Here is a 26,480-nt window from a genome sequence, read left to right as displayed (position 1 = left end):
CTGAAGTGGAGAGACTCATTTATTTTTTTTTTTAAGGAATTTATTTATTTATCAGAGAGAGACAAAGTAGGGGGAGGAGCAGAGGGAGAGGGACCAGGAAACTCCATGTTGAGCACAGAGCCCAACCTGGGGCTCAATCTCAGGAGTCCAAGGTCACGATCAGAGCTGAAATCAAGAGTCAGAAGCCCAATAGACCAAGCCACCCAGGTGCCCCAAGACTCTTTTAGAAAGGTACCAGCCTTTCCCCACGGAAAGTTTTTTAGTCTCATATACAACTCATGAGTCATTTTGAGTTATGCTGTGACACAAGAAATATGAAATTTTTAGTGGCTTAACACACCAAAAGTTTGTTCCTGCCTCATGATATGATGTGGTGTGGGCTTTGCACCATTGTTCCAGGATGCAGGTTCCAGGATGCAGGTCAAGGATATCTGTCTATAAATCAAGGATAAGGACCTGTGGGGGGCATACCAATCTTTGCAGGATGATAACAGGACCAAATGATGGTGCTTTATGTTTCTGTTCAGAAGTGACACAGATCCCTTCCATTTGGTCTATGTGCTCAAAGCAAGACAGGGGGCCAGGTACGAAGTGAGTGGACAGGTAAGTCTACTCCTCCATGCGGGAGGGGCCAAGTTGAGCGTGGGTCAGGTAAAGAGGATCCCAGGAAGGAAGACAATTAACAATTTGAAATATATACAACTTGCATACAACTACTCTGAACAGTCATTAAGAGGTAATGTCTTAATAGAAAAACAACTTGCTTTTCAACTCAAAATGCCTATATCTGTGTTGCCTGGAGAAAGTAATCCTGATGTGGCAGCCAAGTGCCAGAAACGGAATTATTACCTATTCAACATTAGAACCCCAAAGCACTAATATAGCAGGGACATCATCAGACAAATGGATGCCTCCTCTCGATTCTTTAATGATAGATAGCCTTTCTTTGAGAGGATGAACAAACTCCTTTCTCTCTCTGAGAATCTATTCCATGATCTCTTAAATGGGAGCTCTGAAAACTATTCAGCTTCTCCTGACTCCTAGGCTATTCTGCGTTAAGGAGCAGATATAAACTTCTAAGAACAGAACACTTGTCCTTGGGATTTGGTAAGAAAACGCTGCATCACTCATGGGGGTCTGTGGAAGAATGCGGCACAAGCTATTCATTTTCATGTTTTCACCACACAAACCTCCCCCTCCCTACGTCTCCAGCTGCTCCCTCCTTCCTTTTGCTCCCCACAGGAAGATAGCCCACAATCTCTGAGGAAAACTTGTGATTAAGAATCACAGATGCTACTATTTTAAAAACTTCTTTTTTCCCCCCAAATGTTCTTAGATATCAGTCCTTTAGTGGAGCTACATAATAAGCATATTTAACTTAAAGTCTATGTGAGCGGAAGACAAGGATAGAGAAAGGGAAGGAAGGAGGGTAGGGAAGAGGGGAGAGAGCAGAAAGGGTTAAAGATAATGGTAAATCCTTGTCACTCCTACCCCTGAGACGGGAAGTCTAATTTTCCCACCCCTGAATTTGAACTGGCAGTAGTGACTCTCTTCATCAATGAAAGGCAACAGAAGGGACCTTCTAGGACTTCGGAGGGTAGCTCACTATTCCTTTGAGCCTTACAGCTTTAGCCTAGGACTTTCAGAACATTTAATGTCATAAATTCGATTGCATTTCCCCCAAAAATGTATTGAAGTCCTAACCCCTAACTCACAGTACCTGTGAGTGTGATATTATTTGAAAATAGGGTCTTTGCAGTTGGAATTAAGTTGAGGTTATACTGGATTAGTGTGGACCCTAAATTCAATGACTGGTATCTTTATCCAAAAAAGATATTAGGAGACACGGAGACACACAGAGGAAAGAGCGTCATGTGAAGATAAAGGTGGGCACTGATGTGGGAAACAAAAGCAGAAGAGAAATTATTAAATTTCCTTACTACTTACATCCCATTGACAAGTCTTTAAGACACTCAAAGTGACATTCCTCTAGGGACTCAGCTGCCTCCATGTTAATACTTCACTAAGGACAAGAGGCAATCTTGGCCCAATGCCAGGATCCTCTAAGTCTACTTTAACATATAAAAATCTCTTTGGAAACTTCCTTTATTTCTACTCCAAGATACATTTTGACAATCATCCCCCAAGCCTATGGCCCACCGATATACATCTGAAGGGTCTCATGACTCAGGTGTTATTAGACAGTAATAAATGACATTTTCTTAATGGCTAGCCTCTCTCAAGGTCCTGGAAACCTGGCTTCCAAAATTCCTTAGAGACCAATGCTATCCTTACCCCCTCCCAAATTGAAAATACTTTATGGGCTATTCCTCATGACCCCAGTGCAGCTCTTTCTGTGCACAGGCCCTGTCCTGTGCTTTCACAAAACCACATTTTTGCACCAAAGACATCTCAAGAATTCTTTCTTGGCTATTGGCTTCGAACCCTGACACCTTTCCTCCATCAGAACTACAAGCTAAGGAATGCCAACACTTCTTGGCAACCAGCAGAAGTTAGGAAGAGACAAGAAAGGATTCTTCCCTGGACCTTCAGAAGGAGGCCCTACCAACACTGATGTTGGACAGCTATTCTCCAAAGCTGTGAGAGAATAAATTTCTTTGTTTTAAGCTACTCAGTTTGTGGGAATTTGTTCCATCCGCCACAAGAAAACAAATACACTTGGTCTTGGGATATTCCTTCTGAGAACCAACACTCCAGCCAAACTATGAGAATCACAAGCCATGCAGAGACACTACATGTGGACACCCATCAACAGCCCGAGCGGTATTTCCAGTCCACAGTCAGATTCCAAAGCTGGACACCTCAAATGAAGCAACAGGTTGTTAGCGAGAAGGTCTTCTCAGAAGCTGACATGCTATGGATGTGAGATGATCTACCTAACCAGCCCCTTCTGGAATTCCTGATCCACAGAACTGTGAGCAAAATAAAACTGTTTCAAGCCACTGAGTTTGGGAGTAATTTGTTCCACAGTCATAATGAAGTGGAACGGACCCCAGTACCTGAAAGTGGGCTACACAATGAAAACCTAAAACATACAGCCTTGGCTTTTGGAGAGGCAGCACGCAAAACCTAAAACTTTGAGGAGTCTGCTGGTGGAAGCCTGAAGGATGAGGAGGAACTCATGACTGGATTCCAAAGAAAAAGAAATAATTTTCATGCAGAGGCAAAAACTTGGCAACCCACTTGCTGCCTAGCCTGGAAGATAAAGTTTGCCTACCGAATGCTTGGATTTGCTTAGAAAGACAGTTAGACATGATGTATGCATCGCCAACTGGCCCGCCACAATCCTTCTCAAACTTCTGATTGAGAAAATGATGTTTTAAGCCATTTCCATTTGGGGGTAGACAGAAGGAAGCAGGTCAGAGAACGGCAAGGAGGAGCGTAAGAGATTAAGAGATGATGATAAATGCTTGACACTCTTCCAGCTGAGAGCTGAAACTGAATCTCCCTACCCTTGAATTTGAACTGGTGTTACACAGCATTTATGCCACAGCAGTGAATAACTGAAATGGCTAAAGATGTAGGAAGAGGAACAGCCTCAACGTGGAATGTTCTGGAGTGAGAATAAAATGTGAGAGATACAACTGCCTCTCAATGCCTGAGCCCTTCACCTGTTGAATGCTCCTCAAAGCTTTAAAGATTATAGGCACGGTCAAAACAAGGTCAATAAAAAAACCAACTACTTTAGAGGATGTGTGATCAAAGAAGTAGCTATGCATTTAACTCTGGAGGTAAATCTAATTGGTGTATTTATTGAGAACTGCCAGTTTTGTGTGGAAAGTAGTGTCTTCTGGAGGGATTTTCACCTTAGGCACTGACTTGAGAACTTTAATCTGACCTGGGATGTGACTTCCTTATATCCTTTCAAATAGAAAGGATTCCCACTCCTGATACAAGTGTTTGAGTAAGTATGAAATAATGAAGACCACAATCTAATTCTTTTGCATTTCTTTATAGGTAAACCTCCTTCGTTGGCCAAGTATTTAAAGTGGCTAACAAGTGATGTAATCAACACTCTCTAAAAAACAAAATAAAAATATAATAATATAAAATAATAGGTAAAAAATATATATAAATAGATAAATATATATATAAGTATATAAATATGAATATAGAAAAATAGGTTAAAAACCCAGAATCAGAAAAATCTAGGTAGACAGAATGGAAGTAATGATGAAGCAATGGTCAAACAAACTCATGTTAAATTGTTATTAAGCGGAATTTGAGACTGAGTATCCAGACAGCTAACTGGAAAAAGAGTATCTGTTACATTTTCTCACTCAAAGTGAGAAGAAAATATTTCCCTTGCAAAGGAGAAAAAAAGTTAATTTGTGTAACAGAATTCTGAAAATATTACTTAGGAAACCACCACTAAGGACACCATGATCTCAAAAACATCTCTACAGTTAGCACCTTACCCAGAAACACGTTCCCGTTAATATGTCTCTTCAAGCTTTTCTCAATGAGTGAAAACATAACTCTGAACCTCAACTCAGTCACAGAAACACACAAAACCAGTAAAATGTACCCAAAAATAGCTCTACTTTTTTCCTTCTCTACCAGACTAGGAGCTTGTTAAAGTGAAAACAAACAGAACATGGTTTTCTTCTCAATACCTAGTATGTATGTATCTAGCATACATGGCACATAGGATCACACAGATAGGACAAAGGTGTATTTTCTAAGAGTACATTTGAAGCCTTATTATATAAACAAATTCATTTCCTCTCATAGTTGTTAGACTGCCTCATCTTCAGGCTCAAAAGAATGACAGTGTGATTTTCTAATGCTTATTAGAATGCATAATAACACATCAATGTGTGTGCTCATCTATGGAGTTCTGGAAACAGAAAGCAAACATCACCATGAGAGTTACCTGGATTCCTTTTCCCCCAGTGCATTGCAGTGTGAAATGTTTACAGCTTATAGCTCATACAGAACTAGCGTACAGCCTTACTCACTACAGTAGTGAGAACAAGTGGTTCATGTTGATTGAACATTAAAATATCCCAAAAGTTTTGGAAAACAATCAAGACCACCAACACTACAAAAAAAAAAAAAAAAAAAAAAAGGTGCGCGGGGGGGTGCATTATTAGAAGCAACGGCAGTATTACGTCTAAGTTGTGGAATGGGAAGAGGAAATCACTGCCCAAGTTTGGTGGAGATTTGCAGAGAGCACTTCCCAAAGTTGTTTCATGCTTAGGCAGGTGACCCTTTTCTTTTTGTCTCAAGGGCCAGATTGGACTAAATCTCTCCCTCAGTCTTCACTCCACATTGTGCTAAAAATGGAATGGAGTGGGGTGCCTGGGTGGCTCAGTGGGTTGAGCCGCTGCCTTCGGCTCAGGTCATGATCTCAGGGTCCTGGGATCGAGTCCCGCATCGGCCTCTGTGCTCAGCAGGGAGCCTGCTTCCTTCTCTCTCTCTGCCTGCCTGTCTGCCTACTTGTGATCTCTCGCTGTCAAATAAATAAATAAAATCTTTAAAAAAATGTTTTAAAATGGAATGGAGCATCTAGGAAGATTTTTAATGTTTTCACCATTTACACAAATACAAAATCAAACCAAACCAAAATACAAAATTCAATCTGTAGAGCAGCCTAGTGAGGAGGATTGTGTGCCTGCTGAGTTGCAGGAGGAGTGAATTCAATCTCTCTTAAAGCTTTTAGAGTGCTCTGGGTGGCCAAGGGGGGCAGATTAGTCTGGGGAAAGTACTTAAGGGATGGTAGCTTAGAAAAATGGGTGTGGCCCCATCAAAACAACTAGTAGTGCTCTGAGTGTATGCTCAGACCCCAGGATGAGAGCAAATAAGAGCTACAGGGCAAACACTAAGTCTTCTGCACCGGAGGGAGCTCATGACCTAATTAAGAAGAAACATAATAGGGGCGCCTGGGTGGCTCAGTCAGTTAAGCGTTGGCCTTTGGCTCAGGTCATGATCCCGGGGTCCTGGGATAGAGCCCCATATGGGCTCCCTGCTGAGCAGGGAGCCTGCGTCTCCCTCTCCAGCAGCCCTGTGCTTGTGTTCCCCCTCTCGCTATCTCTCTGTCATAAATAAATAAAGTCTTTAAAAAACAAAATTAAGAAAAGGAGAAGAAAAAGGGACATAATAGAGTGATCTATTTAGATGTGCCCTAAGAGATCATCTGGTCTGGTGGCTTCTGCATTGTCTTCCTGTAAATTCTACAGGAGTCACTCAGAGGCTACCATGGGAAAGGTAGGAAGACCCGTTCGGCAAAAAAAAAAAAGGTCTCCAACTTTAAAAAGAATAGCTTTACTTTGAGAGGCTTCACATATCAGGTTTGGTTTTGTTTGTTTGTTTGTTTGTTTGTTTTTAATCTCATTTAATGCTAAATCCACCAAAAATAAAATCTGAAGACCCTTTAAGGAAATGATGAGTCATTTGTGATGGAAAAAATCTGTTGCTTGGCTTTCCCAGCATCTGTTTTCTCCTCTCTGGGTCCCAGATCTGACTGAAGGTACCAGGATTCCTCCACTGTCTGTAATTTGGAAGAATTAATCCCGCCACTGGCTACAGGCGTAAAAACAGCCAAGCAATTTGTCCATTTTATTCAGTCCCTCCAGCCACAGTTAAGTGGTCAGGGCAAGAGTGTGTGATTTGAGGCAGATCAAGTAGAGCCCAAAAAACCCAGTTCGGGGCTCTCAGATTAAAGTTAGTTTCATTTGTTAGGATTACTGAGAGGATGGAGTTGAACCTTAAATTGCTGAAAGCATCTTCTTGGAATAGCACCCAACACGGGGAAAGTGCTCCCGAGTTCCGCTTTGTCTAAAAGTTGAGACTCTCCCTGGGGTTTAGTGACATGACAAACAGATTTCCTTTTTTGTATACAGGTCTGTTTTTTCTTTTGTTTTTTCTCCTTTATAACCTCAGAACCATGCCTCATATCCCATGCTGACTTTAAAGAGAGCTGTGGTCCCCATTAAGTAAGAGGATTTGCCCTGCATTACAAAGCAAGTAAATGGATACCCCCAATCGGGACCTAAGGATCCTGACTCAGCCTTGTGCTCCTTCCACTACAATTATAAGTTCAAGGCAATATATCCTCACAAAATGAGTGGCACTGTAAACACAGTGCTACATTTTTTTTTTAAGATTTTACTTATTTATTTAACAGAGAGAGATCACAGGAGGAGAAAGCAGACTCCCCACTGAGCAGAGAGCCCAATGTGGGGCTCTGTCCCAGGACCCTGAGACCATGACCTGAGCAGTAGGCAGAGGCTTAACCCACTGAGCCACCTAGGCACCCCAACACAGTGCTATTTCTAAAACCTGGGTTACACATCTTTAAAAAAAAAAATAAGACAATACATCCTATTTAAAATTTACTAGAGAAACAAAAATCTGATGGAAACAAGTGATGGATCCCTTCATTGTGCTCGTGAACTCGGATTTTCATACATCCTGACTTGAATGTTTGATTCCATCCTAATGGATTCCTGTCAGCCCAAGACTGGTTCAGACACCCTCAGAAGAAGACCCGCCCGACTCCTCAGCACCCTGAGGACACGTGTTGCATTTTGATAGCTAGCTTCTGCTTCCCGAGTCACTGAATCCTTCTCCCTCTCCCTCAAAACCTCGAAATGGAAATGCAGCCCCAGTAATTGCCCATGTCAGAGTAAACAAATTACTTCTTGGGAATTGCAGTTTGAAAAATCCTCCCTCTCCCTCTTTGTATTTTCACTTTTTGAGGTGACATAAAATGTTACAAATTTATATGCTAATACAATGTAGTTCATTTTGTTCTACCATTAACTAGCTGCCTAACCTTGGGCAAAGAAGTTCATCTCTCTGAGTCTATTTCCATGGGTGTTGTGGATAGAATCAATCCTCTCTAAAGTCTCTTTCAGAGACTTTAATCTAACAATCTCCCAAACTATCGACTTAGAGCACATCAGAAACGACACAGATCGAAACTAGAGCTCAGCCCTACCTTGGGCTACCTTGGTGGGTACGGAGCTGTTGGAAGCAGGCTGCTGAAACAAGGCATCTCCGTGCAGAAGGCCAACATTCTTGTGTACGTTTTTCCAAAACCTGTGTGGAAATGTTCAAGGTAGGCAGTTTCTATTAAAAAAGCAATTCTTGCAAATGTTTGAAGATCAGAAGCCAAGCTTGGTATATATATATATACATATATAAACTAGTTCCATAAAAAACATATTGATCGGAAAGAAGTAGGATTATAAAAACCCAAGGGCCACTTTATATTCGATGGAAACTTTCAAAGTTTCTCAGGAGCTTGTAAAGTATTTTAGGATGTAAACTTAGTAACTTGGTAAATAGATGGGATAAAATGTTGCCTCTTTTGACAATTTTGTCATGGTTAATCATAATCCCACATAAAATGGAAGCACGGTGTGATAAAAAAATATATATATATACTGAGCTTCAAACACAGAACTGATTTTAATTCAGAGCTCAAGTTGAAAAACTGGAAGAGATCTTGGGCAGGCTACCTAAACCCTGAGCTCTGCATGTCCTTCTATATACACAATATATTTCTATATATACAGTGGGGATAATATCTAAAAGATGGAAATGCTCTATAGAGTATTAGTTATAAAAAAAGAAGGGAATCCTGCCATTTGGAACAACTTGGATGGACCTAGGGAGTATTATGTTAAGTGAAATAAGTCATACAGAAAAAGAGAAATACTTTATGATTTCATTTTTGTGTGGAATCTAAAAAATAAAACAAAACCAGAAATAGACATAAATACCGAGAACTAGTGGCTGCCTAGGGCACTGTGTGGGGTGTGTGGATGGGAATAAGAGATGAAGGGGACTAAGAGGTACCAACTTCCAGTTATAAAATAAGTTGCAGGGATTAAAAGTGCAGCAGAGGGTATCCTGTCAGTAATACTATAATAACTTTGTATGGTGGCAGATGGTAACTACACTTGTGAGCATTTTATGTTATGTATGTAATGTTAACTTACTATGTTATATACCTGAAAGTAACATCATATGTCAATTACACCTCAATTTAAAAAAAAAAAAAAAAAAAGATGGGACGTTTGAGGACTAAAATGCCAAGTAGAATGGGGTAGACATCACTATAGAATAGTTTCAGCCCTCTGCTGCACTCTAAAGCAGCTCTTTCCCCAGATGTTCCAGATGCAAGAATGTCTTAGAGCACTGAGCTGTTTATTACGTGATGGATCCTAAGGCAATCACTATTGTCCCTATACTGCCTTCCTGGCTTACCATGATGGCTGGCCTCTTCGGGGAAATGCAAAGGAGTTCTTAGCATGAGCTGGGCACAGTGGAAGCAGCAGTCACATGCGTGGTTCTGTTTAATCCTCACACTAGCCTGGGAGTTACTGGCACTGCCAAGTTCACATGACCCCGAAGCACCCGCTGATGCCCATTCACCACCCATGAGTGTCTTCTCTAGTCACGGCGCTTACCTTTCCATCAAGGGCTGTATGTGGCACTGTACTCCTTTTTGTACTTTTTTGCCCAAGTGATTAAAGGTACTAAAAATTTCAACCCGTTGAAAGGGAAGGAATCACTGGGTTATAGAAATATTTCAAGTATCTCAACCACATAGCTAACTACAGACAGAGCTACAGGGCAAACAAAATTAGTCCTGCATGTCCTTTATGCACTTCTCAGAGAATCCTTTATCCCCCACCCCAAGGGCCCAATGTCTGATTAGACAGAGGTCCCTTTCTTGGTTTTCTCCTCAATCTTTCCCCCTTCCCCTCCATCCAAGAGAAACAACGGTCTTCTTCTTTTGTTTGGGTTTGTTTCACGTTTTCCCTTCTCCCTGTCCCTCTCCTGCTCCCTCTCTTGCTTCGTCTTTCTTTGGGAGTCCGCTTCATTCTTATCTTCTTAAACTGGCTTATACTGAATTTCTTTGTTATCCCAAATTCTTGTTTTGTTTTTCTTTGTTTTGTCTTGTTTTGTTTTTTAAGCCCAACATGTTTTTGCTTATCACCCTCTGAGGCAGGCCATGTTTCAATAAATGACCCAGCGAAGGGGGACAGAATACAGAGAATCTTCTAAGGTTCTGTGGGAGGAAGGAAGTGGCACCTTCAATCAAAGTCCAGTTCGGGGAAGTGAGGGATAAATCACTGTATAGAAGCTTTAAATGTTTGAATGTATATATTTCAGAAATCTGTAGTATAAATAAGTGGGAATATCAGAATGGTACTAGATAATAAAGAAAGAGAAACATTTAGAAAAACAAAAGAGAGACACTAATAAAAAAAGAAAGAGAGACAGACTTTAGGAACAGAGACAAAGCAATTTCCTTATCCTGTAATTTATTCATTTTCTCTGAAGGAGCCATAATTCCCCAAGTGTAACTGGACTGAGAGGCTTGCAGAATAGACACCTGAGAACTCTCAACTAAAGTGAGAGAAACTTCATGATAAGAGCAAACTTCAACACCCTCTTCAAAATAGTCTCAATGTAGTCATAGCAAAAACCTTTATAAAATTCCCAAATAGCCGAAGAAAGATAGGAATATTTATTTATCTCTTATTACAGACAGCAAGCTATTCTTTAAAATTTTAGACTTGAGAAGGTTAAGCCCAAAGCCAAGCCAAGAAATTAACATTCTTGGTACAATTTTTGATACAATCTATTCAGAGAAAATAATATTTACTTTGCCCACTATTTATTATTAATCAGAGATCACATTAAAATTTTAGAAGCCAGTATATTGTAATATTGTATTCTCAGTTGACAGAATGAAGAAGGATGTCTTATCTTTTTTTTTTCTTTCCACTCATTGGGAAGCTTTATTGAAACAAATTCACTGAAAAGTTTGATCAATTTGTGATTTTAATTTTAAGTTCCTTCTGGGGTGGGGTGATTTTAAAGACAAAGTCAGGATTTGCTAGATATGCTATAATAAATAACCTCCAAATCTCAACGGCTTTCAAAAACAATGATTTATTGTTCATTCTACATGTCCATCCTGGATCAGCTGAGGGCTCTGCTCTGACACTGATTAAACCATTACTATTTGGAACATTCAGGATTTCATGTTTCTATGTACTACACCAACTATAGAGATGTTGTTGAGATCTTGGTGTCCCTGTGACAATTCTCTAAGGAATATTATTTTCAGAACTATAGGACAAAACTACACACACACACACACTCACACATTATGTGAAAATAAGAAAATGTATTTGTTTTTCAAGGCACAGAATATCCATGTCAGTATACATTAAAAAAAAAAAAAAATCTGGTAAGAGTGGTTGACTTAGGGAGAAAACCAGAGAGCTCAGAACAGGGTTGGATATAGAATTACTTTTTTACTTCATAACCATCTATTTTTTCTATTTTTGTACTATGTGCATGAATTTTCTGCTAACTATAGTCACTATAATAGTTATACTTAAGTGCATCTTATCGGGGCTAGGGTGCAAAGAATATGAACAGGAATATGATAAACTTGTTAGTTAATACAGGAAACCCAAGTTCATTCCATTGGTCTCATTAATTGAGTTGAGACCCAGATTATGACTCAGAGAACAGATTATGACTTCCAAAATATTATGGGGTTTCCAGCAAAGAGTTCCCTCATTCTACCAGAAGACATACACAAGTACACACATGCAAGAGAGAATTTCATACTATCTGAGCTCATCGATGAACTCTGGAGGTCGTGTGGGTTAGTTCTTTGTAGCAAGGGATTCTTAAAGTGTGTTCTATGTTGCCTTGGAGTCCGCTTGGGGTATGTAAGAAGGCAGCCATGTTGATGGGGTCAGATCAAGCTTCAACAAGAGCAGCTCTGCTTTAAACAATGAGTGTTCACTTTAAGTTTTTCTGTCTGAAGAAAAGATGATTCTAAAAAGTGTTTGAAGTCCACTGATGTGAGAATCTCTTCCATAACATACTGGTAAAAAAAAACAAGCCAACTTCTGCAGAAGGACCTTAAACGTTAGGGAATTCACCGCCTCATTACATGCTCGGATAGCCCAAACTTTTAGAAAGTTGGTCTTAGACTAAGCCAAAATCTGCCTTCCTATAACTTTGATCAATTGGTTCACATTCTTGCTTTGGGCTATTTAATTGCTGGTAGAGATTTTAGTTGCCTCCCTGAAGGCAGAAGACTTAATGTTTTGTAACTACTATTGATCTTTGGCTAGCTTTGGCCTGTAGCTGGGCAGCTAGATAATTTATTTCCCTTTGAGTTTCTCTGATACTATTTCTGGGCTACATTTTCTGTTTTACTTCTTCAAGCTTTCATTTCTTTATGTGAAGAAATTTGAATACATGATCTTTTTTTTTTTTTTTGTCTTTGAACTACACTTTTTTACATAGATACCAATTAACTGTTAATTATTAAGTGTGTAGGTGAGAGGGCACAGATACATATTTATAGCTCAAATGAAGGCTTGGGATAATTTAGATTAAATATTATGAAAATCTTTATAACAGTAATATTAGAAAATTAAGTAATGGAACAAGCTGCCAAGAAAGGTTGCATAATGACTGTCACTAGAAGTATTCAAGGCAGAAATAACCACCTGTTGCAAAATGATGGTGTAGAGCTAATTATATCCTCTGGTTATCATCTGTGGATATTCATCCAGACTACCCTCTCCAGGTTACTTGAGATTTTAGTGATTTTAAAAGGTTCAATTTAAGCATATTCATAGAAACACATGCCATCATTACTACTTTTTAAAAATTGCTATAAAATGCTTAGAATGTTCAGTCCTCAACTTAATCCTTGAGATATAATCTGAGAAAATATATCAAAGCACAAAAATTTTCACTATAACTTTATTTATGGGAGTAAATAACTTAGAATCTAAATGTCAAAACATAGTACAATGGCTAATAACTTTGGGAGTTTGCATGCAAAGAAATACTGGGTAACAAATTAAGTTGTATTCATAGTCTGTAACAACATGGAAAATCTTACTATTATAATATTAAGTGGAGGGGCACCTGGGTGGCTCAGTCATTTGAGCATCTGACTTTTGGTTTCCGCTCAGGTCATGATCTCAAGGGTTGTGAGATTGAGCCCCCCACCCCCATGGCTGGTTCCCTGCTCAGTGGGGAATTTCCTTTAAGATTCTCTCCCTCTGCTCCTCCCCCACCACAGTCAAATGAATAAATATTTTTTTAAAAATACTAAGTGGAAAACTAAGGCTTGAAGTTTCATACAAAATAGTATTCCAACCATGGGGAAAACTAAATAGAAAAGATAGCATCTCTAGGAAAAGGAAAGAATATTTTAATGCAGACCACTCCCTCTGCTACAAATACTTAGGAAGACTGGATAAAAAAATATAAAAAACAAAGCCAACTCATTTAGTCAAAATTAAAACTTAATTAAAGAGTAAAAGGAAAATCCTCAGATGCCAAAATAAAGAGGGAACTCAAAGCTAGTATAATCTAACTTATGTGGATAAACCCAGAGGAAAGGTGCCACTCGGAGGCCCTGGGAATAGGGAGCTAAGGTTTTAATGCTCATAGACATTTGGCAGGTCCCTGCAAAGAGTTGTAGGTCTCTTCAAATCATAGAGATAAAACTATGGCTGCTTCATTAAGCTAAGACTCTCTAAGTCCCCACCATGAGAATGATTAAAAAAGCTACAAATAATCCCACAGGAAAAGAAGCTTGCTAACTGTTCTAGGATCTGAGTGTGTAGAGATAGGAAAAGGGTAATATCCCCAAACCCTTACCACGCTTGTATGTGGAATCCAAATGCATACACAACCCATCAAGTGTGGAAATCCTCGTCCAAGAGCAAAGACACACCTGGGGTCTCAGCAGAAGGGAATAACCAAAAGCCGTGTAGGAATTCATCTATTGCTTACAGTAGGACTTGTACAGAGAAAACAACCCCAGCTGAAGTTGAGACTATCCTTAAAAAGTTACAAACAAAACACAAAGCAGTAAATTAGAGTCTGCAAATACAAGAAATAAAAGTAGCACTCAAAGTGCAAGAAATAATATAACAGCATGGGACAAGAAAAATTGTCTATGTAAAGTGATGAAAACAATTGAGAGAAGTCTGAAAGCAAGAACAAAAAACAATGATGTCCTGAAAAAAATCTAATGGGCAGATTTGGACAGGTATATTTCTAGAAGGACAAATGAAAGGATAAACAAAGTATGAGGTATCAGTAGTGAACTATTAAGTTCATAAAAGGAAATCATCTAGAATGCAGCCCAAAAAGTCAGGTGGGGGAAACAGACACTGAATGTTAACGGGTACTGACTACTACATTAGAAGGTTCAAAATAATCTAAATGGCAGCTCCAAAAGGAGAGACCAGTAAAATTTTGTTGACAAAATATATTAGGAGATAATGGAAGATAATTCTCCTGAAATACAGAAAAATGTGAAACTTGGTAATGAATTATCAAAAATAAGTGACAGACAGGGTGCCTGGGTGGCTCAGTCTGTTAAGCATCTGCCTTCAGCTCAGGTCCTCCTCTCAGTGTCCTATGACTGAGTCCTGCATGGGGGTCCTTGCTCAGTGAGGAGTCTGCTTCTCGCTCTCTCTCCCACTCCCTCTTGCTCTCGCTTTTTAAAAAAAAGTAATAGACAAAAACTCATTCCAGGGCACACTTACCATATTTTGCATGCAGAACACAGCAAAGAACAAAGACAAACATCTTAAGAATATGGTATTCTTTTACGGAAAAGAGAAAAGACATATTACTGACAGTGGAAGGAAAATGAGAGAAACAGACACCTCAGTTCAAACTCAGACGCTTTAAGATAGTAGACTCCTATCTTCTAAGAACTAAGAAGAAAACTTCCACCCACAGGCCTATGTCCCGCTAAACTATCATTCGAGAATAAGGCACAATAAAAAATTTTTCAGAAAAAAAAAAAAGACTCAGAAAATTTACTAATCACAGATAATCTCTACAAAATATATTAGGGAAATGGGAAACTAAACCCTGAAGGAAGATGTGGGCTAAGAGAAGTAATGTGTACAGAGAAACTAAAAGACCTGTGGAAAATTATACTTTTCATAAACACAAAAATCAAGATACTCACCCTAGGCATAATAACAGATTGAAAACAATAGAAAATGATGAACAAGAAGTTAAAGCAAAAGACACTATTAGAGGAAAAGAAAAGTGTTTCATAATGATTAAAGGAACAATTCACCATTGTTTCATAATGATTAAAGGAACAATTCACCATGAAGATATAATTCTGAACTAAGATGGACACAAAAACATAACATCAAAAATCAGCATAACATTAGTGGAGAACGATATTAGAAAAAAAAAATCCCTTGTGGGGGCCTCGGGTTCTCGCATTTGGCTCTCAGTTTCATGTATAACATCACAGATATTAAGAAATGGTTCTGTGTTAAATAGGAAGTTATATTTGTAAAAGGAGCACCATGACAGGTAAAGGTGAAAAGTATTTTGGCTTATGTCAAAAGAGTAAAATTAATGTTTGATTCACAAACTGGGATCCGGAAGGGAGCAGCGATCATGAAAACTTAACTACGAACCAAACCAAGGGCAACACAAGATCCTGCTCTTCACGTGGCCGATCTCTAGCCTCTCAGTGGCAGAGCACCCAAGAGCTGTCCAGAGAGAACACACTTCCCTATCTGTCTCCTTTATACTGGTCTTCCCTGTCCCTGCTATCTGGACCTCTCTCCTTTCTGTGGCTTTGACAATACTCAGGGGGGATGTATGGCTGCTGAAATCCACCTTCACTTTCCGGGTCTGACATCCCGTTCTATCTCTGTCCCATGTAATATTGGGTGCGATTTATATTCTGTGAGTGACTCTAACTGCATTTCTCCTGCCAATTTCCCACTTGATTAAGACCAAGCCTTATGAAAGAAAACAACAGCATTCCCTTCTCATTTCAAAAGGCATAGTATATGGGGGCCCTGGGGTGGCTCAGTCATGATCCTGGGGTCCTGGGATCGAGGCCCGCATCAGGCTCCCTGCTCAGGAACATGCTTCTCCCTCTCCCTTTCCCCTTCCCCCACCGCACTCGTGTGCATGCTCTCTCTCACGCTCTCTGTCAAATAAACAATCTTTAAAAAACACAAAAAACAAAGGCATAGTATTTATTCTGTGTTACTCTCCTCCTTCCTATAATGATAGAACTCCTGCTTTGCTTCTAAAATCCTATGAAAGCTGCCATTCAGTATCTGTAGCATCTTCATTTTGACCTTACATGCAGACATATTTTGTGAATGTCATTTGTATTTTGTTAAGAATGAATCTGTCCTAAAAGGTCAGTTAAAGGATTTTAGGTAAGTCGGTATGATCAGACTGGCTATATACTTGTTATACTGAAATTCAAAAATTCTATATCCTTACTGATTTTGTCATCTGCTACTTCTGTTTGTTGCTCGGGGATAATTGTTCTCAGCCACGGTATGGATTTGGTTGATAGAGTCACATTTTTATAAAATGTTAAGCTTGATCTAATGTGCAGGTACTGAAGCTCAGATGTTATTAAAATCAGTTTCATTTTCTTCAAGCATACAAAAATCACTCCTAAAAATTGAGCATGAACTATAAACAAACAGAATCTTAATAACACTAAAGAACAACTATCTTACAGAATAGATTCTTTGATGGTAATGTTACAAATAAGTAATCAACAGAAAATTGGAGGTACAATAAAAAAGGTAAAAATTAAAGAATGCTTTCAAATGTTTAATGTGTTGAAGAAGAAATCACAATTGAACTTAATGACCTTTTTAAAATAATGAAAATTCTATGTATCTAGTAATTAGGTCATTCTTACATAGAAATTTATTGCCTTAGAAACGGACAAAGATAGTCTAATCGCCAAATGCGGGTAGGCCAATGTAAATATACATGTCCAAATAGAGATCTCTACCTGTCACCAAATAAGACAGTATGTTCAGAATATATTGGTATGAAAAAGAAATATGTCTTTTGATCTTTTGGAAGAAAACATTGGAGAAAATCTTTGTCAGTGCGAAAAGAGATGGATTTCTTTAAAAAGCCATAAAAATCCAAACCATAAATTAAAAATTTTATAAACTTATACATTTTATAAACTGCTCCTTTAATGTACAAAATTGTTGGAAGTTTTACTTCACTATTTTAATGTACCAAAAAGATTCCATATGTCAAGCTTAAAACATCAAGAACTGAAAGATACTATTTGCAAGTATAAAATTATTAAAATCAGGGGCCCCTGGGTGGCTCAGTGGGTTAAGGCTCTGCCTTCAGCTTGGGTCATGATCTCAGGGTCCTGGGATTGAGACCCACATTGGGCTCTCTGCTTGGCAGGAAGCCTGCATCCCCCCTCTCTCTCTGCCTGCCTCTCTGCCTACTTGTGATCTCTGTCTAAAAAAAATCTTTTTAAAAAAATAAATAAATAAAATTATTAAAATCAACTGACCTGTACAGTGACATCAATATAAAAGTAAGAATACTGTAGGAAAAAAATACAAGAAAAGCAGGCTATAAAAGAGGAAATAGAACTGGCTGTTATATTTACGAAGAGATACTTAACCTCACTAGTGGTCTGAGGCATGTAAGGTGAAACAATATTGAAGTAACAGAGATAGAGCCAAAACTGAATAAATCAAAATCTAAAAATATCATTTGCCAACTAGAATGTATAGAAATGCACCAGGACTCCCACAGCAGGAGGAAGTACACATTGTATAATTGCTACTAAGAGCAATTTGGCATGCTTAAGTTGAAAATAGTCACTGTGTGCATGTTTACACAATGATGTCCATTAAAACATTCTTATAACATTAGAGCCAAGGTAAAAGAAACAACCTAAGTATTCCTCAGTAGGGGAGTGAGTCAGTGTGCAATATTTATCAAGTAAAATATTTTTAAAATCATTCAAATGGATGAGCTGCATTGACCTCATTAAATAGAGGACTATGGAAAACAATGTTGACTGAAAAAAGATGCAGAAATGTCTGTATGATATGTTCACATGAAGTGTAAATACATGCAGATTAGAACTCTAGATTGTTTGGTCACAGAAACTTGTGTCTGTGGTAAAACTATCCACACAAACCTCAGGGCAGTCGCTACATGTCGGAGGAGAGGGATGGCAGTGAGATGGTATACAGTCGGGCTTTGGGTTATAGATATGCAATTCTGAAATTTTAAAAAAGTACTTGAAACAATTATAGTAAGCTGTTTGCAATTGGTATATCTGAGCTGTAAATACCTAGGATTGTATTGTTATGCACAGTCATGTGTATATTAGAAATAATCCCAATTTTTAAAAAGTTTATATTAAAAATAAAGATTCCTGGCATGCCTGGGTGGCTCGCTCAGTCACGAGCCTTCGTGCCTTTGGCTCGGGTCGTGATCCCGGGGTCCTGGGATCGAGCCCGGGGTCCTGGGATCGAGCCCGGCATCCAGCTCCCTGATCTGCAGGAAGCCTGCTTCTCCCTCTCCCACTCCCCCTGCTCCTGTTTCCTTTCTCGCTGTGTCTCTTTCCACCAAATAAATAGGTAAAATCTTCAATCAATCAATCAATCAATCTCTTTGGTGAAAGGAAGTATGCCACAATTTATTCATGGTTGTTTCCAGGTGAAGGAACTACAGATTTTTGTTGTGGTTTTTTTTTAAATTATGTTCAGTTAGCCACTGTATAGTATACCATTACTTATTATTGTAGTGTTCAATGACCCTTTAGTTGCTTTGTATTTCTCCCTAACCTAACTTTTTAAATTTTTATTTAATGAGAATGTTTTATTTCATTAGCATTAAAACTCATTTTATTTTGAAAAGGAAAACATATCTAGGGCTCTCCTCTATAGAGATTTTTTCTGAAACTAAGCTGCCATCATACAGAAAGTGATATGGCTAGAGGGTATCATTTCTTTGAAAAGTTAACAGAAGTATACTGTGGATTCCTTTTAATCCTATGACGTAAGTTGCCTTTTCTTTGCTAACTGTTCACATAGATGCTCAGATTCATTATCATTGGAATCAGTGGGGCAGAATGAGTTCTTTTTGGAACTAAAATTTAGGTTCTTGAGGAATAAAACTTCTCCAAAAATTGCAAATGGTCAAACCGAGTGCATTTTTCCTCTATACTTCTAAAGATCAACTTCAACTATGTAATTTAGGCAGTTTGCTTTGCTAACATCAGATCAGTATCTCTTGCCTGGTTTTGACTGACATTCGCTTGCCTGAAGTTATAGAGAGGACTTCTGTAAACCTTCTCATGACACGAGGCTCTTAAAGTGATACAATCTGATTTTTTTTTATGGTAGCATTTTTTGTGCTGAATAAAACACCCGACTCCACATGTCAAAGGAGAAAATGGATTTCTGATGGGCAGAAAGCGTAACTGTGCGTCCCTCTCTTCTCTAGCACCCAGTCATGCTTATTTGACACAATTTATACTTACATTAGTGATATTTTTAGAACTTTTTTTTTGCAATAGTTTTATCCAAAAATTACATTTGCTCCATAGGCATTTAATATACCACTGGATGATTATTGATTTTTTTTTCAAGGTTCTTTCAAAACCTTGATGTTTTTAAGAGGAACTGTCACCCTCAGCATCTCTTTCCCTAGACTTAGAAAATATGATTTTGTGATGTGCAGTGGCTTAGACAGCAGGCAAACCCTTCAGGCTGATTGCATAGTCTTAAGACTCCTTGAGGTTAATTAAAAATGGACACTGTAACATTATTCAGAGAAGTCTAAGTTCCCTTTCCTGGAATGAAGGAGAATAAACAATGAATTCTTCCAGTTTGGTCAGATCACCATACAGTAATCCTAAATTGTTTCTAGAAGAAAACAGTATGATGAAAGTTTGACTTTCCTAAAAATCCTTAGGTTTTGATCTTTCACAGTATCCCTTCGTTTCTCTCTCTCACACACGCGCATACACACACACACACACACACACACACACACAGCCTAAATTAGATATTCTATTGACATGTTTTGGAAGAAGGGAAGATTAAGCTAAGTGTTTTGAGATTCAAACAGACTGTTCCATGGTTTCTAATCATTGCAAACCTGATGTTTTAAATCATTAAGCCATTCCCTCTAGCTTACCATGGGAATATATTTCCATATAGTTTGCTGTGATATATTGAGAGAGATAAGAATTAGAATTCATTTGCTATTTAATTTTTCTCCCAAAGTGACTTAAAAAGGTCATCTAATGCCCACACTTCTATTTCCAGAATATTTTCATTTCATCTATCAGAAACCCTTGCATCAAGATAATTTATTTGACTAGACTTTCAGGAGTTCAGCATCATGGCTATATCCATTTGAATAAATCCAGAGTTCTGATTCTAACCCGCAAAGTGTGGGAAAACAGAAAATGGTGATATTTAACATTCTGAATTTATCATATAGGAAACAAGTTCCTGTGCCTTTCCTTACACTGACCTGACCTCAAAATACTACAGGTGTCCAATTTTAATTTTAATACTAACTTAATCTTATAACTTAACTGCAGTTACTTTGGTACCTCTGATCTAAAACAGATTTTCTTATGTGAACCTGTGGCTTCCTGGGTTTTCTGATCACATTGTATAATGTCTTCTCTTCCTGTGAATTCCTAACTCCCCAACCTCTGAGACTCTGGGGCAACCAAGATAGGGGGAAAAAATAGAAGAAACTAAGAAGTAAAAATCTACAGGAAAGCTGACATTTAGAAACCCCAGAATTAGAGTCTAGAGAAATTTTTTAAAACAGGACAGGAAGCAGGAGTCCTGAAACAGGAATCTGGTAAGATTTGAAAACCAGATACACTTTCTGGGCCTCACAGAATTACAAATCTATCGATTTCAGAACAAGGGGCAGCATGAACGTTATGCTGTCATTCCTTCATACCCCCAGTACTTAGCATGTATGTGATACAGAACAGGTTCTCAAGAAATATTTTATGACATACAACAGAATGAGGAAATAAACAAATTATTACAAAGCAACAAACTATGTGTAATTTAAAAGGTCTCTCGAAATCCTAAAATCCTCCCACTATCCCTTTCCTTTTATCGGAGATCGCCCAGTTCAAGTTCTAACACAGTGGATCGGGAACAGCTAAAGGAGCCAAACAGCCTACCCAGCTTAGAACCGAACGTTCTGAGGCTTCAGTATGTGAACGAACTCTCAGACAGCCGTGGTAAATGCTGATTCTCGGTCCGACGAGCCAAAGAATCTGATGCGGTGATTAAGGGATGGAAAACAGAAATCTACATTTTTAACAAAATACCACAAGTGATTAAGATTCAAATCTCTTCGAGTCTCATTTTAAAAAACAATAAAATGGGGCACGTGGATGGTGCAGTCAGATTCTCGGTTTTGACTCCGGTTGTAATCTCAGGGTCATGAGATTGAGCCCGGCGTTGGGCTTCATGTTGAGCTCAGCATCTGTTTAAGACGCTCTCTTGCTCTGCCTCTGCCCCTCCCCTTCCTACTCTAATAAATAAATTAATCTTTAAAAAAAAAACACACACAATAAAGTGGACCCTCAATAAACGTTGAGTGAATGAATAAGTTTGATGAATGCTGGCTCTGGTTAGTCTGTACCTGCTTTAGCTTTATTGGGGATAGGCCAATGGTTTCGACTAGAAGACAAAAATAACAGTGACAATTTATTAAGTCCTTACCTGTGTCATTCGTAGATGTTTCCCCCTGAACAATAATCTGTACAAGCCACTAATGACCACCCGTTTTATATTCACTTCCCCTTGAGACCAGAAGTAGCTTTGACCTTCACTGCTCTGCTAAGCACCTGCTGCTCTGGTAAAAGGAGTAAGGAGTCCTGTGAGGGCAGGGCATCAGGCCCCTGAAGAGATGCGGAGCCAAACATCACCCACTTCCCTTAAAACACAGCCCGATTTTTACCATAAAAGAACATTTAGAAGATAAAATCATCTCACTCACTTTTCTGTTAACTGTTCCAGGCACCCAAGATAACAAAGGGGACTTCCCAGGCCTCACCTACCTCCCCGTCCTTTCCTTGGGGTCTATGATCCTCACCTAAAGAAAGAGTTTTCCAATGGAAATAGTTCAAATATTTGAAGGTAATTCCTTCAAATCAGTCACACTGTACAAAGAAACAGAACCTGGATCCTCAATGTACTATTTTTAAACCAGCCCATTTCTATCAGCATTCCCCAAGGTATGTATTAACATGGGTATCTCCAAGGGTAAAGGAGGCATGTGTCACCTCTCGATGTGCAGGCAATGGCACATGAAATACCTCTGTGGCTTGTTGCTGAAAAGTCACACCTCTGATCCACAGATCAGCTTAATTTAACCATTTTTCAACATGTTAATACATTTCCCTATTTTAAATTCCTGCTTAGTGGAAAGTTTCCCCATTGAGCATCTGATTTAATTTTGTCTGCTTGGATGCCCTTTAGGTAAAGGACACCATTCAATATCGGAATTAGAAGCATTCTATTCATTTTCCCCCTGCAGCCAGGGAAAGAGAAAGAGGAGTGCAGAGGCAGAGACTCAAACAACTCGAGATGCAGCAATTCTCTAGCCGCTGAGCAATGAGGTTTCATACGCTGCTGGAGGACCCATTCATCTTAATCCATCTGGAAAGAGGGCTACGCGCAATATTTCACAATCTAAGTACTTTCTGACAAATCTATTAATTATGCACTCAAACAAATTATTTGCTGCCTGTGGAGAATTGCCACTGGATTTTCTCTTGTGCCAGAATCCATGTTCTCTCTTCTGCTTTAACTCATTGCTGTCATATCGGACCAACTCATCGCGGTACCCTATTTTCAAGCATCCAACATTTTAAATTTAGACGTGGTCACTACCAGAGAGACACCAGATAGGGTTAAGGAAACACGGCGCTGAAGAGCTGAACGACATTCCCTGCCTACTCCCTGACCCTTTTTTGTCTTCCATTCTCCTTTTCTGAAGCCAAGCTTCTGGAAGACATCTCTTCTACATACTAGAACAATAGATGGGACCATTAGACTGTGGCTTACGGATGCTTCTCACCCAAGACTTCTGTTTCTCAGTTCTAAAGACAGGTCCTCCTCCACAACGGATGAAATAAGAACTTTATGAAACATGCACAGTATTTGGAAGGAAAAAAAATACATAGTTGCAATTTATTCTCATCTAACTCAGTAATTACATTTGCATTCTAGTATACCATTTAAAGATCTCAAATTATTTTTAAAGAAATAATTTATTTCCTAGCCTTAGAGATATTGTAATTATAGAAAACTACTGAAAACAAAGGGATAAACATCAAAATCATGCCAAATACCACCTTTTAAAAATATGTGTAGGTCTCTCTAGTCCTTTCATACGTGTTCAGAATATATATGCTCTGTATTGAAGAACACGAACATATCATAATTTTGTATGGATTTTTAACTTACCACTTCATACCTACTTTCTACAGTGCTAAGACCTTAGCATATGTTGGGGAAAGGGAACTAAAAACAAAACCTTTTCCCATGAAAATCCTCTCCACAAAGATAGGAGAAGAAAGACACTTTTATTACTGAAGAAACATTAACTAAAATGTGATACACACCACAAGCAATCTGCTAAGAGATGGCGAAGACAGAAAGAAACCTCACGCTTTCACACAGCCAAGCAGATACAACCTGTTACATATAAGTTTTCAAGATAAATAACAACTCATCTTCAAGGAGGAGGACTTAACAGCATCATTTGTCATAACTTTCCCTGGTAGTTGAGATGATCATCTGTTAACAAATGGGCTTCAGCCAAAGGAAAAACTGACTCCTTCCATTTTGACCATGGGAGGTCCTTTTGCTACTAGGTCCTTGTGCCTACCACAGACGGGCTCCCATCCTCCCACAGAAACTAGGAGATGGAATGCTCTCTCCCTTAATGTTTACATTTCAAAGAGATGGCTCCCAGGTCCTTGAGAAAGACATTTCTAGGTCATAAAGCTGACACAAGTTCTACTCGTTTCCAAAAGGATTTAAACATATTTCAAAGAAAAAAGAAAGTATTTGTAATTATAAGTTTTCTAAAGGAAATGCTCTAAAACCAGAAGGGGAGGGAAATCACATATTTACAAGAAGGATAATTAAACCTCTTATTTTTAATTTGTATTTGTTCTTACAACATACACATAATTTTAAAAGCTTTACAATAGTCCATCATAAAAATACAAAACAATTTACCTAACTCTCTGGGACATTGGACATTAATTTTTTTAAATTATCCTACTTTAAATAATTTTCCAATGCACATTCTTATCAATGGAGTTTTGGAGCACTATTGTTTTTTAACCACATGAATAATGACAGTGTTCCCTGTATGACAAAGACCAAAAAAAAAAAAAAAAAAAATTAAATACTGCCTTCAAAAAACAGATACATGCATGCACTGGAGACACAAGCATATTCAGTTAGTGCATGTCTCACAATTTAAAAAGTACTTAGCGAATGTATCTAGTAACCAGCAGCATGCATTCAACAGCAGATTAAATGCCTAGCAAAAAGAATGTTCATTCAGTCCTAGTAAATCCAGAGTTCAAAATTCAGCTCTTTAAAGCATCCACCACCTGGCCAACCGTTCAATGCACCAAAATATGGAACATTAATCCCCAGTTCCTGAAGCTTAGAACTGCTCCTTCTGTAAAAAGGACCAAGAACTTTGAATTTGAACGGTCTGTAGTTCTTCTGATAAGAGATCACTTTCCATATTGCAGCTGGGCGGTGACTTAGAAAAGTGATTGTGCCTCCAAGAGGAACAAAGAGACAAATATTTTATTTTCCTCGATTAAAGGGAACGATGACCCAACACTTCTTTTTAATTTTTTTAAAGTCAAAGGGTTGCCTTTTAAGCTGGGTTGACAATTTTGCCAATTTATGTGTAAAGGAAATGAGGTGCTAGGGAACTGTAGAGCAAGCTCGTAGCAGACCCAGAACTTGCTCTCCTCACTGTGGGATTTCAAAATCCTTGTTCTCTTCGTTATAGTAGGATGCAGAGCCCGGGGGCTATTTTCTGCTTCTTGCTTTGAAAAGTAACTGTGCATCGAATTAACTGTGATTTCATAACCACTAGAAGAAAAGGAGGACACTGTAGGAAATGCAAGAACTTGTCACAGAACAAGCAGATGGCAGATTTTTTTAAAAAAAATTCATAGAAAACTTCAGAATCTAGACTCAATGAATAGAGAAAGAAAATAAGACAAAGTCATGCTAAAATGCAAAATGACCAGCTTTATTTGCCAAAGCTTACTTTCAAGAAAGCCAAAACAAAAAATAAAAAACCCTACCAGCCTGGATAATATGTTTCCTGGAATATTTGCAATGAAATGACAAGAATTTCACAGATCGCCCAAAAACCGCACTTACATGAACTCAATTTATTTTCCCAAGTTTAGGAATTATCATTAGACATTTGCCTTAAATTAACAAAAGGAAAAAAGTAAAACACTACAATTTATAAATAACAATTCATCTTAAGAGCAGTAACAAACAACTGATTCTTAATTTTTTTAAGAACTTATCTCATTATCAAATTGCATACATTATGTTGGACTGAAGACAGCATCGCAACTATCATTTCTTTAAAGGATGTTACTTCTTTTGCTAATGTCAAGTTCTCAGTCCCTAAAGACTGAGTTTGTTAATCATTAACGTAACTCTCAGCAAAAGATGGAGAAACGTGCTATCAATACTTATTTTATCTATTTTTTTAAAGATTTTATTTATTTGATAGAGAGAGAATCACAAGTAGGCAGAGAGGCAGGCAGAAAGAGAGGGGGAAGCAGGATCCCCACTGAGCAGAGAGGCTGATTTGGGGCTTGATCCTGGGACCCTGAGATCATGACCTGAGCTGAAGGCAGAGGCTTAAGCCACTGAGCCACCCAGGCACCCTCAATACTTAGTTTACTCTTAAAGGATTATGTTTAATCATTAAAATAGTCCTTTTTGAACAAAGTATAGAATTTCAATCAAACCATGATTGAAAGTAGAACAAAAAATGTTCAGTTATTGAAACAATATCCTCTGAGTTAGCTTTTTCCAAGAGATGCAGTAGCATAGTATCCTAATCAATCCAGGTTTGAAACAGCATATGCCTTGAATGTAGAATGCTAAGTTCTACAAATCAGAGAGGGAAAAAATCAGCAGACAAATTGTATGACTGAAATCGAAAGAGCCAATAAGAATTTCTCTGAAAGCACACAAAGGTACTCTGTTATTGAAATTGTTACTGAAATTAAGCACTGTAGACTGTCCAGAGATAATAGTTTAGAAATTTCCTGTACAATGAATTTTGCAGACTTTGTGATTCTGAAATCAAGATAATTTCCTGAAATCACTAACTTCATTAAGATACCAAAGTATATCAGTCTACTAATATGGCATTCAAAACTATTTATATTTATGTATAAAGAATGAAGCAGTTAAGTGACAGACCCATGGGTAAGACGCTATGGGAATAATGCAATCAGGCGCGTGGCCTCTGTCCATCCCTATATCTATCCTCCATGTAGCCTAACGGGCTCACCTTAAGCTTTGAAGAGA

Source organism: Mustela nigripes, chromosome 9 (assembly GCF_022355385.1).
Source record: "Mustela nigripes isolate SB6536 chromosome 9, MUSNIG.SB6536, whole genome shotgun sequence".
Taxonomy (NCBI): Eukaryota; Metazoa; Chordata; class Mammalia; order Carnivora; family Mustelidae; genus Mustela; species Mustela nigripes.
This window is presented reverse-complemented; position numbering follows the sequence as displayed.